The sequence below is a fragment of the Leptonychotes weddellii genome, chromosome 3, assembly GCF_054177405.1.
Source record: "Leptonychotes weddellii isolate Sample4059 chromosome 3, ASM5417740v2, whole genome shotgun sequence".
NCBI classification, from domain to species: domain Eukaryota; kingdom Metazoa; phylum Chordata; class Mammalia; order Carnivora; family Phocidae; genus Leptonychotes; species Leptonychotes weddellii.
The window spans coordinates 81,249,725-81,261,569 of NC_138371.1; the positions used below are offsets into that span (position 1 = coordinate 81,249,725).

General features: G+C 34.8%; 1 protein-coding gene across 1 annotated transcript in view; it reads left to right on the top strand.

The window, feature by feature from the left end:
- Nucleotides 1–11,845, top strand: part of LRP1B (LDL receptor related protein 1B) — a 1,719,891-nt gene that overhangs the window by 1,317,275 nt on the left and 390,771 nt on the right. The window lies entirely within an intron of this gene.

Genomic DNA, 11,845 nt, shown 5'->3' on the forward strand with positions numbered 1-11,845 from the left:
TCTAAAAGCCTTGCTATAAAAAACAGCAGGCCTGAGCTATACCCCTTTACCATAGGCAGCTACTTTAAACTATTTTATTGAATTATTTACTTGCTTTCATATCTAAATAATATAATAATATAACTAAATTTTTAGTTCCTAAGTCTGTAGCTTTAAGCATTATGTATTGGCTTGAGGCATTATCTATTGACTTCCTATTCCCATTTCCAATCCCCTTATCATCACCCTAATGTATTATGTCCTAACTTTGGATAGACACATTCTACATAAAGGTAATTTAGGGATAAACCTTTACCATCATCCTAGGGATTCTCTTTGTCTTGCTTTTGTACTGTACCTCTCTTACAGTTCCTGTATCTTAAATTTTATTTTCTCAAGAATTACTCCAAAGTTTTATCAAAGTATCCTAAGAAAGGATGAATGGTAGATAAAATTTTTGAGATCTTACATACAAGTGTACCTTGGAGGTGCTGTGGCTTCAGTTCCAGACCACTGTGATAAAAAATATTGCAATAGAGTGAGTTAAATGTAATTTTTGGCTTCCCAGTGTGTATAAAAGTTACCTTTGCGATATACTATTGATACTATTAAGTGTGCAATACCATAGTGCCTAAGAAAACAATGTACATACCTTAATTTAAAAATACTTCACTGCCAAAAAAATGGCTAACCATCATCTGAACTTTAATGAGTTGTAATCTTTTTGCTGGTAGAAGTTCTTGCCTTGATGTCTATGGCTGCTGAGTGATCAGGGTAGTGGTTACTGAAGTTTGGGGTGTCTGTGGCAGTTTCTTAAATAAGATAGTAATGAAGTTTGCTGTGTTGATGGGCTTTTTTCCCCCACAAATGATTTCTTTGTACCATGTGGTGCTGTTTGATAGCTCTTTACCTACAGTAGAACAGAACTTCTTTCACAATCCATGTCAGTCCTCTCAAACCCTGCTGGTGCTTTATCAACTAAGTTTATATCATATTCTAAATCCTTTGTTGTCTGGGGCACCTGGGTGGCATAGTAGGGTAAACGTCTGCCTTGGACTGAGGTCATGATCTCAGAATCCTGGGATAGAGCCCCATGTCAGGCTCCCTGCTCAGCAGGGAGTCTGCTTCTCCCTCTCCCAGTCCCCCTCTCCCTGCTCATGCTGTCTCTGTCTCTATCTCTCTTTCTCAAATAAATAAAATCTTTCAAAATAAATAAATAAATCCCTTGTTGTCTTTTCAACAGTCTTCACAGCATCTTCACCAGGAGGGGATTCCATCTCAAAAAGCCACTTGCTTTGCTCATCCATAAGAAGCACCTCCTCATCCGTTAAAGTTTTATTATGAAATTGCAACAATTCATCAGATCTTCAGGCTCCACTTCTAATTCTAGTTCTCTTGCTGTTTCCACCACATCTACAGTCACTTCCTCCACTTCAGAAATGTATTTCTTAAATAACAGTACTTGAAAGTCAAACTTATTCCTTGATCCATGGGCTGCAGGATGGATGTTATGTTAGCAGGTATGAGAACATTAAGCTCATACGTCATCAGAGCTTTTGGATGACCGGACACATTGTGAATGAGCAGTAATATTTTGAAAGGAGTCTGTTTTTCTGAGTGGGAGGTCTCAACAGTAGGCTTACAATATTCAGTAAACCATGTTGTAAACAGATGTGCTGTCATCCAGGCTTTGTTCTTCCATTTATAGAGTACAGGCCGAGTAGATTTAACATAATTCTTAAGGGCCCTAGGAATTCTCAGAATGCTAAATGGACATTGGCTTCAAACTAAAGTCAACAGCTACAATCGCTCCCAGTGAGAGAGTTAGCCTGTCCTTTGATGCTTTGAAGCCAGGAACTGATTTTTCCTCTCTAGTTGTGAAGGTCCTAGAAGGTCCTAGACATCTTCTACTACATGGCTATTGGGCTTAGTTTGAAAATCTGTTGTGTAGCGTAGCTGCCTTCATTAATGATCTTAGCTGGGTCTTCTGGACAACTTGCTGTTGTAACTTCTACATCAGCACCTGTTCACCTTGCCCTTTTATGTAATGGAGGCAGCTTGCCTTAAACCTCATGAACCAACCTCTGCTAGCTTCCAGCTATTTTTTTTGTCAGTTTTCTCATCTCTCTCAGCATTTATAGAATTGAGGAGATTTAGGGCCTTGCCTTAGATTAGGTTTGGGTTTAAGGGAATGTTGTGGCTGGTTTGATATTCTATCCAGTTCAGCAATCAGGATGTTTTGCTTTCTCATCATCTGTGTGTTCACTGGAGTATAGCTTTTTTTTTCTTTTTTCCTTTCTTTTCTTTTTTTTTTCTTTTCTTTTCTTTCTTTCTTTCTTTTTTTTCTTTCTTTCTTCCTTTCTTTCTTCTTTCTTTCTTCTTTCTTCTTTCTCTTTCTTTTCTTTCTTTCTTCTTTCTTTCTTTCTTTCTTTCTTTCTTTCTTTCTTTCTTTCTTTCTTTCCTCTTTCTTTTCTTTCTTTCTTTCTCCTTTCTTTCTTTCTTTCTTTCTTTCTTTCTTTCTTTCTTTCTTTCTTTCTTTCTTTTTCTTTCTTTCTTTCTTTCTTTTTCTTTCTTCTTTTTTTCCTTTAAGAGCTTTCCCTTTGCATTCACAATGTGGCTCACTGGCTCAAGAAGCCTGGCTTGCAGCTTGTCTCAGCTTTCGACACACCTTCCTCACTAAACTTAATCATTCTAACTTTTAATGTTTTAATGTTTTAACTGAGGGCTGTGTGACTTTTCCCTTCACTTGAACACTTACAGAGGGCCATTGTAGGGTTATTAATTGGCCTAACTTCAATATTATTTTATCTCAGGGGATAGGGAAACCTGAGGAGAAAGAGAGAGGGAGGGGAATGGCCAGTCCGTAGAGTAGTCAGAATGTCACATTTAATAAGTTTGCCATCCTATATGGGTGAAGCTCGCAGTGCCCCAAAACAATAGTGATAGTAACATCAAGAATTGTTAATTTCAGATCACTGTAATGAAATAATAATAATGAAATAGTTTGAAATGTTGTGAGAACTACCAAAACTCGCATCTTAAAGCATTATGACACAGACACGAAGTGAGTCGATACTGTTGGAAAATGGCACCTATAGACTTGCTCAATGCAGGGTTGCCATTCAATTTGTAAAAAATGCAGTATCCATGAAGCATAATAAAGCTAAGTGCAATGCAATGAGGTATGCCTGTATTAAAAAAAAAAATGCCTTTAATCTATACTCATACCTGATAGTTTGGCTTATAGAAGTTTAATTTGCAAATCATTTACTATTCCAGAGTTTTATAAGTGGAAGTTTTGCTGTTTAGAAGATTCCAGAACCTTTTATGAAACCTACTCCCCTATTCCCATCGGAATTTTAATGAATCTTTGTCAACAATGTTCTAGAAGTTCCATGATGATAAGCCCTGATATGGATTTATTCCTATCCATTGTTTGAGACACTCAGTTGCCTTTTCATTTCTTTAGCATTGTATATTATTTTTTAACTTGATTTTCCAGCTCTTCCACTGAGTTTTTTCATTTCTGATGTGATTTTTTTCTAATTTTCACAAGTTCATTTTCATTTTCTGAGTGTTCTTTTTTTATATCACTCTATTCTTATTTCATGGATGCGGTAGCTCTCTTATCTCTCTGGGAATACAAACAATAATGCCTTTGAAATTATTGTCTTTATGTACAGGTTCTGTTTACCCTAAGTTTTTTTTTAATCTTTCCCATTTGAATTAGTCTCTTTCTTTTCTTTTTTTTTTTAATTTTTTATTTATTTTTTTGATTGAGAGAGAGAGAGAGGGAGCACAAGAGTGGGGTGAAGGGCAGAGGGAGAAGCAGACTCCCCACCAAGCAGGGAGCCCGAGGTAGGGCTTGATTCCAGGACCCTGGGATCATGACTTGAGCCGAAGGCAGATGCTTAACCAACTGAGCCACCCAGGCGCTCCAGACCTCTTTATTTTCTGTTAAAGCTTTTCTTCATGTACCTAAGGACTTTCACTCCTATTTAAGGATGGAACAGTCAACATCTGATTAGAAATTCTGTAGGTATAGCAGGCAGGCTGGGTGTTTCTCAAATGTGAGTCATCTGGTAGGAACTTCTTGTTTTCAGGGAATTCCCCATGTCAGGTCTCTAGATCTTTTCTCTTATGATAGTAAGAGGGTCCTGGTTAGACTCTTCTCATCACTCCCAGGAAGATATAATTCTAGCTGTCATTACTTTTAGGAGCAATTAGAGGAGGGTGTCTCAATATACAAAGTCATCTTATTTTAAGTACCACTACTGTTGCCCTTAACTGTGGTTTTGATTACTCAATTCAGAGATGCTCTGTTTGGTATTTGAAAAAACAAAATAAAAAATTCTGTATCAGGAGCTTCGCGAGTCTATCTATATGAAGTATGGAGAGAATCTGGGGATCTTAGTGCCTCCTAAATAGACCTTCCCCTGATCATATTTTTACCATTAAGTTTCTCTCCATTTTTACAAATACCCACTGCTATTAATTCATCAGGTTTGGAGAGTGGTTTCCTCTATCTTACCATTTAGAGTTATGGGGTCTGATAAATGACTACTTGACCACTTCTCTATCTGCTTTCTATCATTTATATCTTCTCCATTTTTTTTTCTTTTTTGTGCTTATTACTTTCAAAAAATTCCTTTTATGTCATTTTACTCTTGTTTTATTGAAGCTTCAGGAAGGAATTGATATAAATACACATAATCAGTTTGTTACTTTTAATTTGAAGTCCTTTTGGATATATTCAATATAAACTTGATCCTTATTATTTTCCTGATTGTTATGTTTTATTCCATTTTATATTATTCCATCCTCTAAACGTATACCATTTATAGTTGGTATTATTAATTCCCATGGGGAAACAGGTTAACCAAAGTCTGTACAACATGTCAGTTTGAGCCTAGGATCAAATCTAAAACCAACCTTTTAACATTAAAGGAACTTTTTTTTTTTTAATTTCTAAGATGAATTTATGATGATTTACAGTCCTCAAAAAGATTCAATATAGGAAAAATATTTTAATTTTATGGTGGTTAAATATTGTCCAATGTGCAAAAACTGTAGCAATGATACAAATTAATATGTATGTTGACTATCACGGTCTCTATGAGTGATATATTTTATAAGGCATGAACAATTTGAAAGCATCTGAATAGTTTTGAGGACAAAAAATCCTTAAACTTTAGAGAAGTTTTCCAAAACTTATTCAACAATGCAACTAATGACAATTAAAAGGGATCCCATTCTACATTGATCAAAAACCAAAACAGAAATGATTTATTATTTATGAATAAATGTGTCAGTAAAATAAATAATTGTATGTTCCTTTATTTTTAGCATACCTAGCATTTAGTAGGTGCTTAATGATTAGCTGTTGAATGTTAGGTGAAAAACGAAAGTGAAATCCTGCCACATAATTAGTTTCTTTGCAACCTCTAATTAATGTTATATTCTATTGCTCTCTTTTTCCTTCCTTTTTGTAAACTCTTCTAGTTTCTCATTACTTATTCCAGAACTATTACACATCTCCTTAAGTGGTCTTTCTTCCACTTGCCATCAGTCCACCCTGACATAGCTATATGATTTATAGAGCTATAGACCTAATAAAATTGTTTGATTATTAACATGATACTACCTTGTATAAAAGATAACATTTTGTGGTTTATAGAAATTATTGCCTTTATTTTTTTTAAAGATTTTATTTATGTGTTTGACAAAGAGAGCGAGAGAGCATAAGCAGGGGGACCAGTAGAGGGAGAGGGAGAAGCGGGCTCCCCACCAAGCAGGGAGCCTGATGTGGGGCTTGATCCCAGCATCCTGGGATCATGACCTGAGCTGAAGGCAGACGCTTAACCATCTGAGCAACCCAGCTGCCCAATTATTGCCTTTATTGTATCATTTAAAATTTTAGATCTCTCTAAGAAACAGAAGAGGTATTAATATTTACTAATGAAAAAAACAAATTCTGGGACATTAAATCACCACAATCATATCCCTGGCTGTGAATGATAAAGCAAACACTTGAATGCAGATATTCGATACCCAGTTCTGTTCTACATGTGAAACTGTAATAACATTCTATTCAAGACTCTTAAAAACCCTGTGACCAAAACTCTCAAGCAAAGAAACCTCCTCACCTGGCATTCAAATCTCTTAACAGCAATCTACCATTCTGTTCCCATTTCTCATTTCTTCCATCATGCCATTGGTTTTATAGCAATATGTTTAGGTTTTCAGTTCTGGATTTTTACATCTCTCTTATGAGAGAACATATCTGGAAAATCATCTTTATTATCTTTCATTGTGTAAGTGTTGATCAGTTTCACAGGCCCCTTGTGGCATTCTCCATTTCCCCTTGTCCTTAGAAACCACGTTAGCTTTGCTTCTAAAACATGCAGTGGCCAGATAAATATTTTATATCAAATATAGGGATATATTAAACTTTCTGAGACAGGTTTACAGACATCTTGGATAAATATATAGTTATGTTTAGTTTAATTTGTAGAACATGCTTTGAACCATGCTGTTTATGTGAACAATAGTGGTTTGAGAATATCAAATACTTCACAGTTACAAAATTTTTACAATATTGGAATTCTGCATTTTTTTTTGCATGTATTTATTCAATTAGTATTTATTGCTTGCCTGCTTTGTTTCAGGCATGGTGATAACAGCAAGTAAAATAAGCATTGTTCTTTCCTTCATCTATTGGGAAGCAGATGTGATGTAGGATCCCAACATGCCAAAACACCTTATTTTTTCAAAAGTTGTCCCTAATTTCTCATTTTAACACACTGGTGGCTTTAGAATCCAAATTTTTGCTGAAAAATATAATAATAAATATGTTCTGTCTTGTGCACTTGAACAAGGCACTTTTAAGAAATGTTTTACCTTGGGGCGCCTGGGTGGCTCAGTCGTTATGCGTCTGCCTTCAGCTTAGGTCATGATCCCAGGGTCCTGGGATCGAGTCCTGCATGGGGTTCCTTGCTCCGTGGGGAGTCTGCTTCTCCCTCTCCCTCTGCTCCTCATCCTCTCTCTCTGTCAAATAAATAAATAAAATCTTTAAAAATATTTTAAAAAAAAGAAGTGTTTTACCTTAATGCAAGAGAAAAAGAGTTGGAGGTTTGGTATATTAGGGAGAGCATGTGCTTAGCTTTATTCAAGACTTTGTTGCTGGCACAGGGTAATTCTCTGATGGGAAAACATTTTTCTTTTAGGTTTCTCCCTTCTTCTTCTTCTTCTTCTTCTTCTTCTTCTTCTTCTTCTTCTTCTTCTTCTTCTTCTTCTTCTTCTTCTTCCTCCTCCTCCTTCTTCTTCTTCTTCTTTCTTCCTCTTCTTCCATTTTTGCATATCAAAACCAACTTCCTTGTTAGGATACTCATAAGATACTTTGTAGACTGACAGAAAAATACAGGTTTTTAAAGGAAATCCTCTTTAAGTAGTCCTAGTTCTTAAGCCAAGATTTTGAAATAAAGTGTGTTCTGAGTTGTTTTCTGAAAGCAATCCTTGGAAATGGTTTCTTTCTTTTCCTTTTAAAGATTTTATTTATTTATTTGACAGAGAGAGATAGCGAGAGCAGGAACACAAGTGGGGGAGTGGGAGAGGGAGAAGCAGACTTCCTACTGAGCAGGGAGCCCGATGCGGGGCTCAATTCCAGGACTCTGGGATCATGACCTGAGCCGAAGGCAGCCGCTTAACCTACTGAGCCACCCAGGCGCCCCTGGAAATGGTTTCTTGATGACATCAGGAGGGTTGACTAAATTTTATAATTTCTGAGCATGGGATTATTATATAAATATCTTCTTTGTCATCTTTTTTATTCAAGCTATTATGAAAATCATAAAAACGTATTAGTCTTATTCCAAGTGATATTTTTAAGCCTTGGGATGTTTGTATGGGTCTCTGACTTTTTGGTTTATATAAGATAAAGGAGTTTCAGAACTGGTCAGGAATGAACACATTAAGACTTTCTTCATAGATATCTCATCAAAAGCTGAGACACCCCCCTCCCCACCACCACTTGCCCCAATATTCTAGGAGGCAGTTATTTATTTGGCAGTGTGTGTAATAAATAGATGATACTACAAGGTTTGTACTCCACTAAACAGTTCCTTTGGAAAGAATGAAGTTGACAGAGTTTAAAGTGGGATTCTCTAAACCTTGAAAAATCTGCCTTTTACAAGATAGATTGCCAGCAGGCAGGATTGTGGAAAATCCATGCATTCTGGTAGATTATTTAGATTTTTTTTTAATTATCCTTAGAGAACTCCTCTAGTAATTTCTTGTGAATATCTGGTTAATTTTAGCCTCCTGTTGTCTGCATAGTATAGAGTTTACTTGCTTAGCAGGGAATTTGCCATCATGTAAAAGCAACCTACATATAAGGTTTTTTCAGGGAGGTCAGTATTTGGCCTTTAAATTAAAATATATTTTTGTACCCATGAGACCCTTCAATAGAGGACATATATTTCATATATGCTCATTAAAGAAAATGGGCACAAGTGGCCACTGAAGTAGGCCACAGGAAAAGGGGAAAATAATTAAGGCTTACATTTATGAAAGTATTTATAGAAGTTTGACTTGGTGAAATAGGAATGTTGTCACAGTTATAAACATTATGGCTGCTTGCTTATTTCTTCAGAGTCTAGGTTGGAGAGAAATGCTGGACCAGGTATAAATTTGAATCCATTTTGCGATATGAATTCTAAAACTATTTTTCTTTGAAATAGAGCTCCTTCTGAAATGATTAAATATGAATGAATCTTCAGTTACCACATTTCCACACTATTTTAGGTGTCAAGGGAGAAGGAAATATTTGACGACTTAGTTCAACTTTCTATGAATAAAAATAATGTCCAAATGAAGCATTTGCATTTCAACATTGTCAGATTATGTCATAGCATGACCTCTTAGAATAATATATGTAAACAAACCTCCCTGCTATTCTCACGTAGTACAATAGTAGTTGAAATGATTAATCAGGTCCTGATTTGAAAGCTCTTTAATCTGTAGCAAAGATGGGACGTACTGATTGTTATCCTACAGTCAGCCTTGATTTGGTTGTTTAAATCTAAAGGGGATTATTATTTTTTTTTATTTTTTTATTTTAAAATATTTTATTTATTTATTTGAGAGAGAGAGAATGAGAGAGAGCACATGAGAGGGGGTAGGGTCAGAGGGAGAAGCAGACTCCCTGCCGAGCAGAGAGCCCAATGCAGGACTCGATCCCGGGACTCCAGGATCATGACCTGAGCCGAAGGCAGTCGCTTAACCAACTGAGCCACCCAGGCTCCCTAAAAGGGATTATTTTTGAAGTTTACATTTGCTGTATGGAAATTATCATGAAATGAAACAACACATTGTTTCATTTCACTGTATCAGGGAGATTAATCTTTTCAAAGAAAGGGTCTTCCAGATATCAGAATTTGAATTATTTTCTAATGTTTTTCTGTTTGTTTAAAGCCACTACACAGTGATATTACATTGAATTAGCAGGGAAATACATAACAAAGCATTTAACAATTTTGAATGTAAGGATTTTGTAATATATTTCCAGTTTAAACATAGAGATAAGCAGCAATAGTATGTTACTGGACAAACTATAGATCCATTTGTCTATTTCTCAATAGTGCCTGCTTATATTATGATAAAATCAGTTTTTTTTTTTTAATAATGTTCCAAATTAAGAGGAGGAATAGTTTTGGCATTTTGCATTATTATCGTCAGGATGATGCTGGGGAAATATGGAAAAGATGCCTTTCTATTTTCTCAAAAAGAAATATTCTTTTCATTTCCTTTCTTTGTTATTTTTAGTTTTCTTCCTTCTTTTTTTTTTTCTTCTTTTAATTTGGAAAGAATATTTGAGGCAGAACACCACTGCATGACTATTTTCAATGTATGACTATTATCTTGAGAAATTTAGGAATCTCTTAGTTTTCTTAAATTGCAGAGTTGGCAAACCTGGAAATCATACTTGCCACACAGTAAAAATTTTTCAGTGTCTTTCAGACATTAGGAATATTTTTTACTTCAAGAAAAATTATCACTTAATCTGTAGCTCTCTTATTTAACTGGTATATGTGTGACATGTCTGGTTATATGAGGTCGGGAGGTCTGAATCTTGGCATTAGTCACCAGGTAGTAGAGTTTTTTTGAATGCCACTGTAGTGAATACTTAGTGATCACGATTACCAGCACATTTCCAATGTGGTCTATGTACAGTTGTCTGTAACTTACCCTTAACTTTTGCTTTTTATTGCCTTAGTAGAAGTTTTTGTTGAGTTTCAACTAATTTCGCAAAGTTAAATACCAAAAACATTGACTCTTGGCTGATAACTTATATTCTTGTATATAGTATGCCGTCATTGAGTTAAAATTGTTGTGTATTCTCCTCTCACGTTCTGAAGGCTACGTGGTGTTTTGTTTAAAATTATTCTCATAAAGTCAATACACTTTCTTCACTACCGCCCTTTATCTGTTTATAAATCATACACATTTAAATCAATAGGTTATTATTAAAAGTTACTAACCTCTAACTTTTCTGTTTTAAATACTTTTTCAATCTAAAGCATTTGCAGATGCCTCACTGACATGATTAGCATTTGGCTATTTTCTCGCTATATCTGTAAAAATTTCTAAATTTCTCTTACCAGGAATGGAGTTACCTATGAGAATTGATATTTTAGACTGAAGGCAATTTTTCAGAAATTGTACACAAAAACAGATTCTCACTGCAAAGATAAAAATAGTTTTCTGCTGAAACTATTGTGAAATTTTCAGAATCTTTCTTGTTCAATTCTATTTGTGAAAAAAAAAATCCATTCCAATGAAAATGGCATTCTTTCAGAGAAGAAATTTTATTTTTATTAACATCAACAGGGGATTAGATAAATTCTAGGAGTTTTGCCAATACCTCAAATTAACTCTCTTTGTTCTCTATCATCTATTAAAATTATCTTCATCTTATTCTATCTAGAGTTGGAGTCATTTGGTTGGTTGCTTGCTTTTTTCTTCATTTTTAATTCTCTTATATTATTACCCACTTCCATCCCAAGAGAGTTCATGTTAATACCAGATATGTATTCTTATGTAATTTTCCTTCGCTTATATAATAACTTACATGTTATATAGACACCTATGCTTAGGTACTTATATAAGCAAAAACTGTGTATTACTGTTTTTACTCTATTTTATAATCTTTAATTTTCTCTATCCAGAAATATTCATATAAATATAGTCAAGTGAACCGATATTTATTACTTTTAATAGCCAAGTAATATTACATATTGTGAATGCACTATATTTTATTAACCTTCTTATTGATTGCAAATGATCTCCTAGTTTTTTCTATTATAAATTATACAAAAATAAACATTTTCATAGCATATCTTTTTTTTCAGATTTATAAAAGGATTGCATATTCTTTTTTTTTTGTAAACAAAGATGAAAATTTCTTTTAGTCTACATATGACCATACAGATATTTTGAGTACTACATAGTTTGTGCTATTACTTGACATACATTTCCTAGAGAACCCCTGAGTAGGAAAATGCTTAACCCCAAAACTTTTCTTTTGTTTTTTTTTTTTAGTGTTCCATGATTGTTTTTGTATAATACACAGTGCTCCATTCAGTACATGCCCTCTTCAATACTTATCACCAGGCTAACCCATCCCCCACCCCCTCCCCTCTAGAACCCTCAGGTTGTTTCTCAGAGTCCATAGTCTCTCATGGTTCTTCTCCCCCTCCAATTTCCCCCCTTCATATTACCCTTCCTACTATCTTCTCCTTTTTTTTAACATATAATGTATTATTTATTTCAGAGGTACAGGTCTGTGATTCAACAGTCTTACACAATT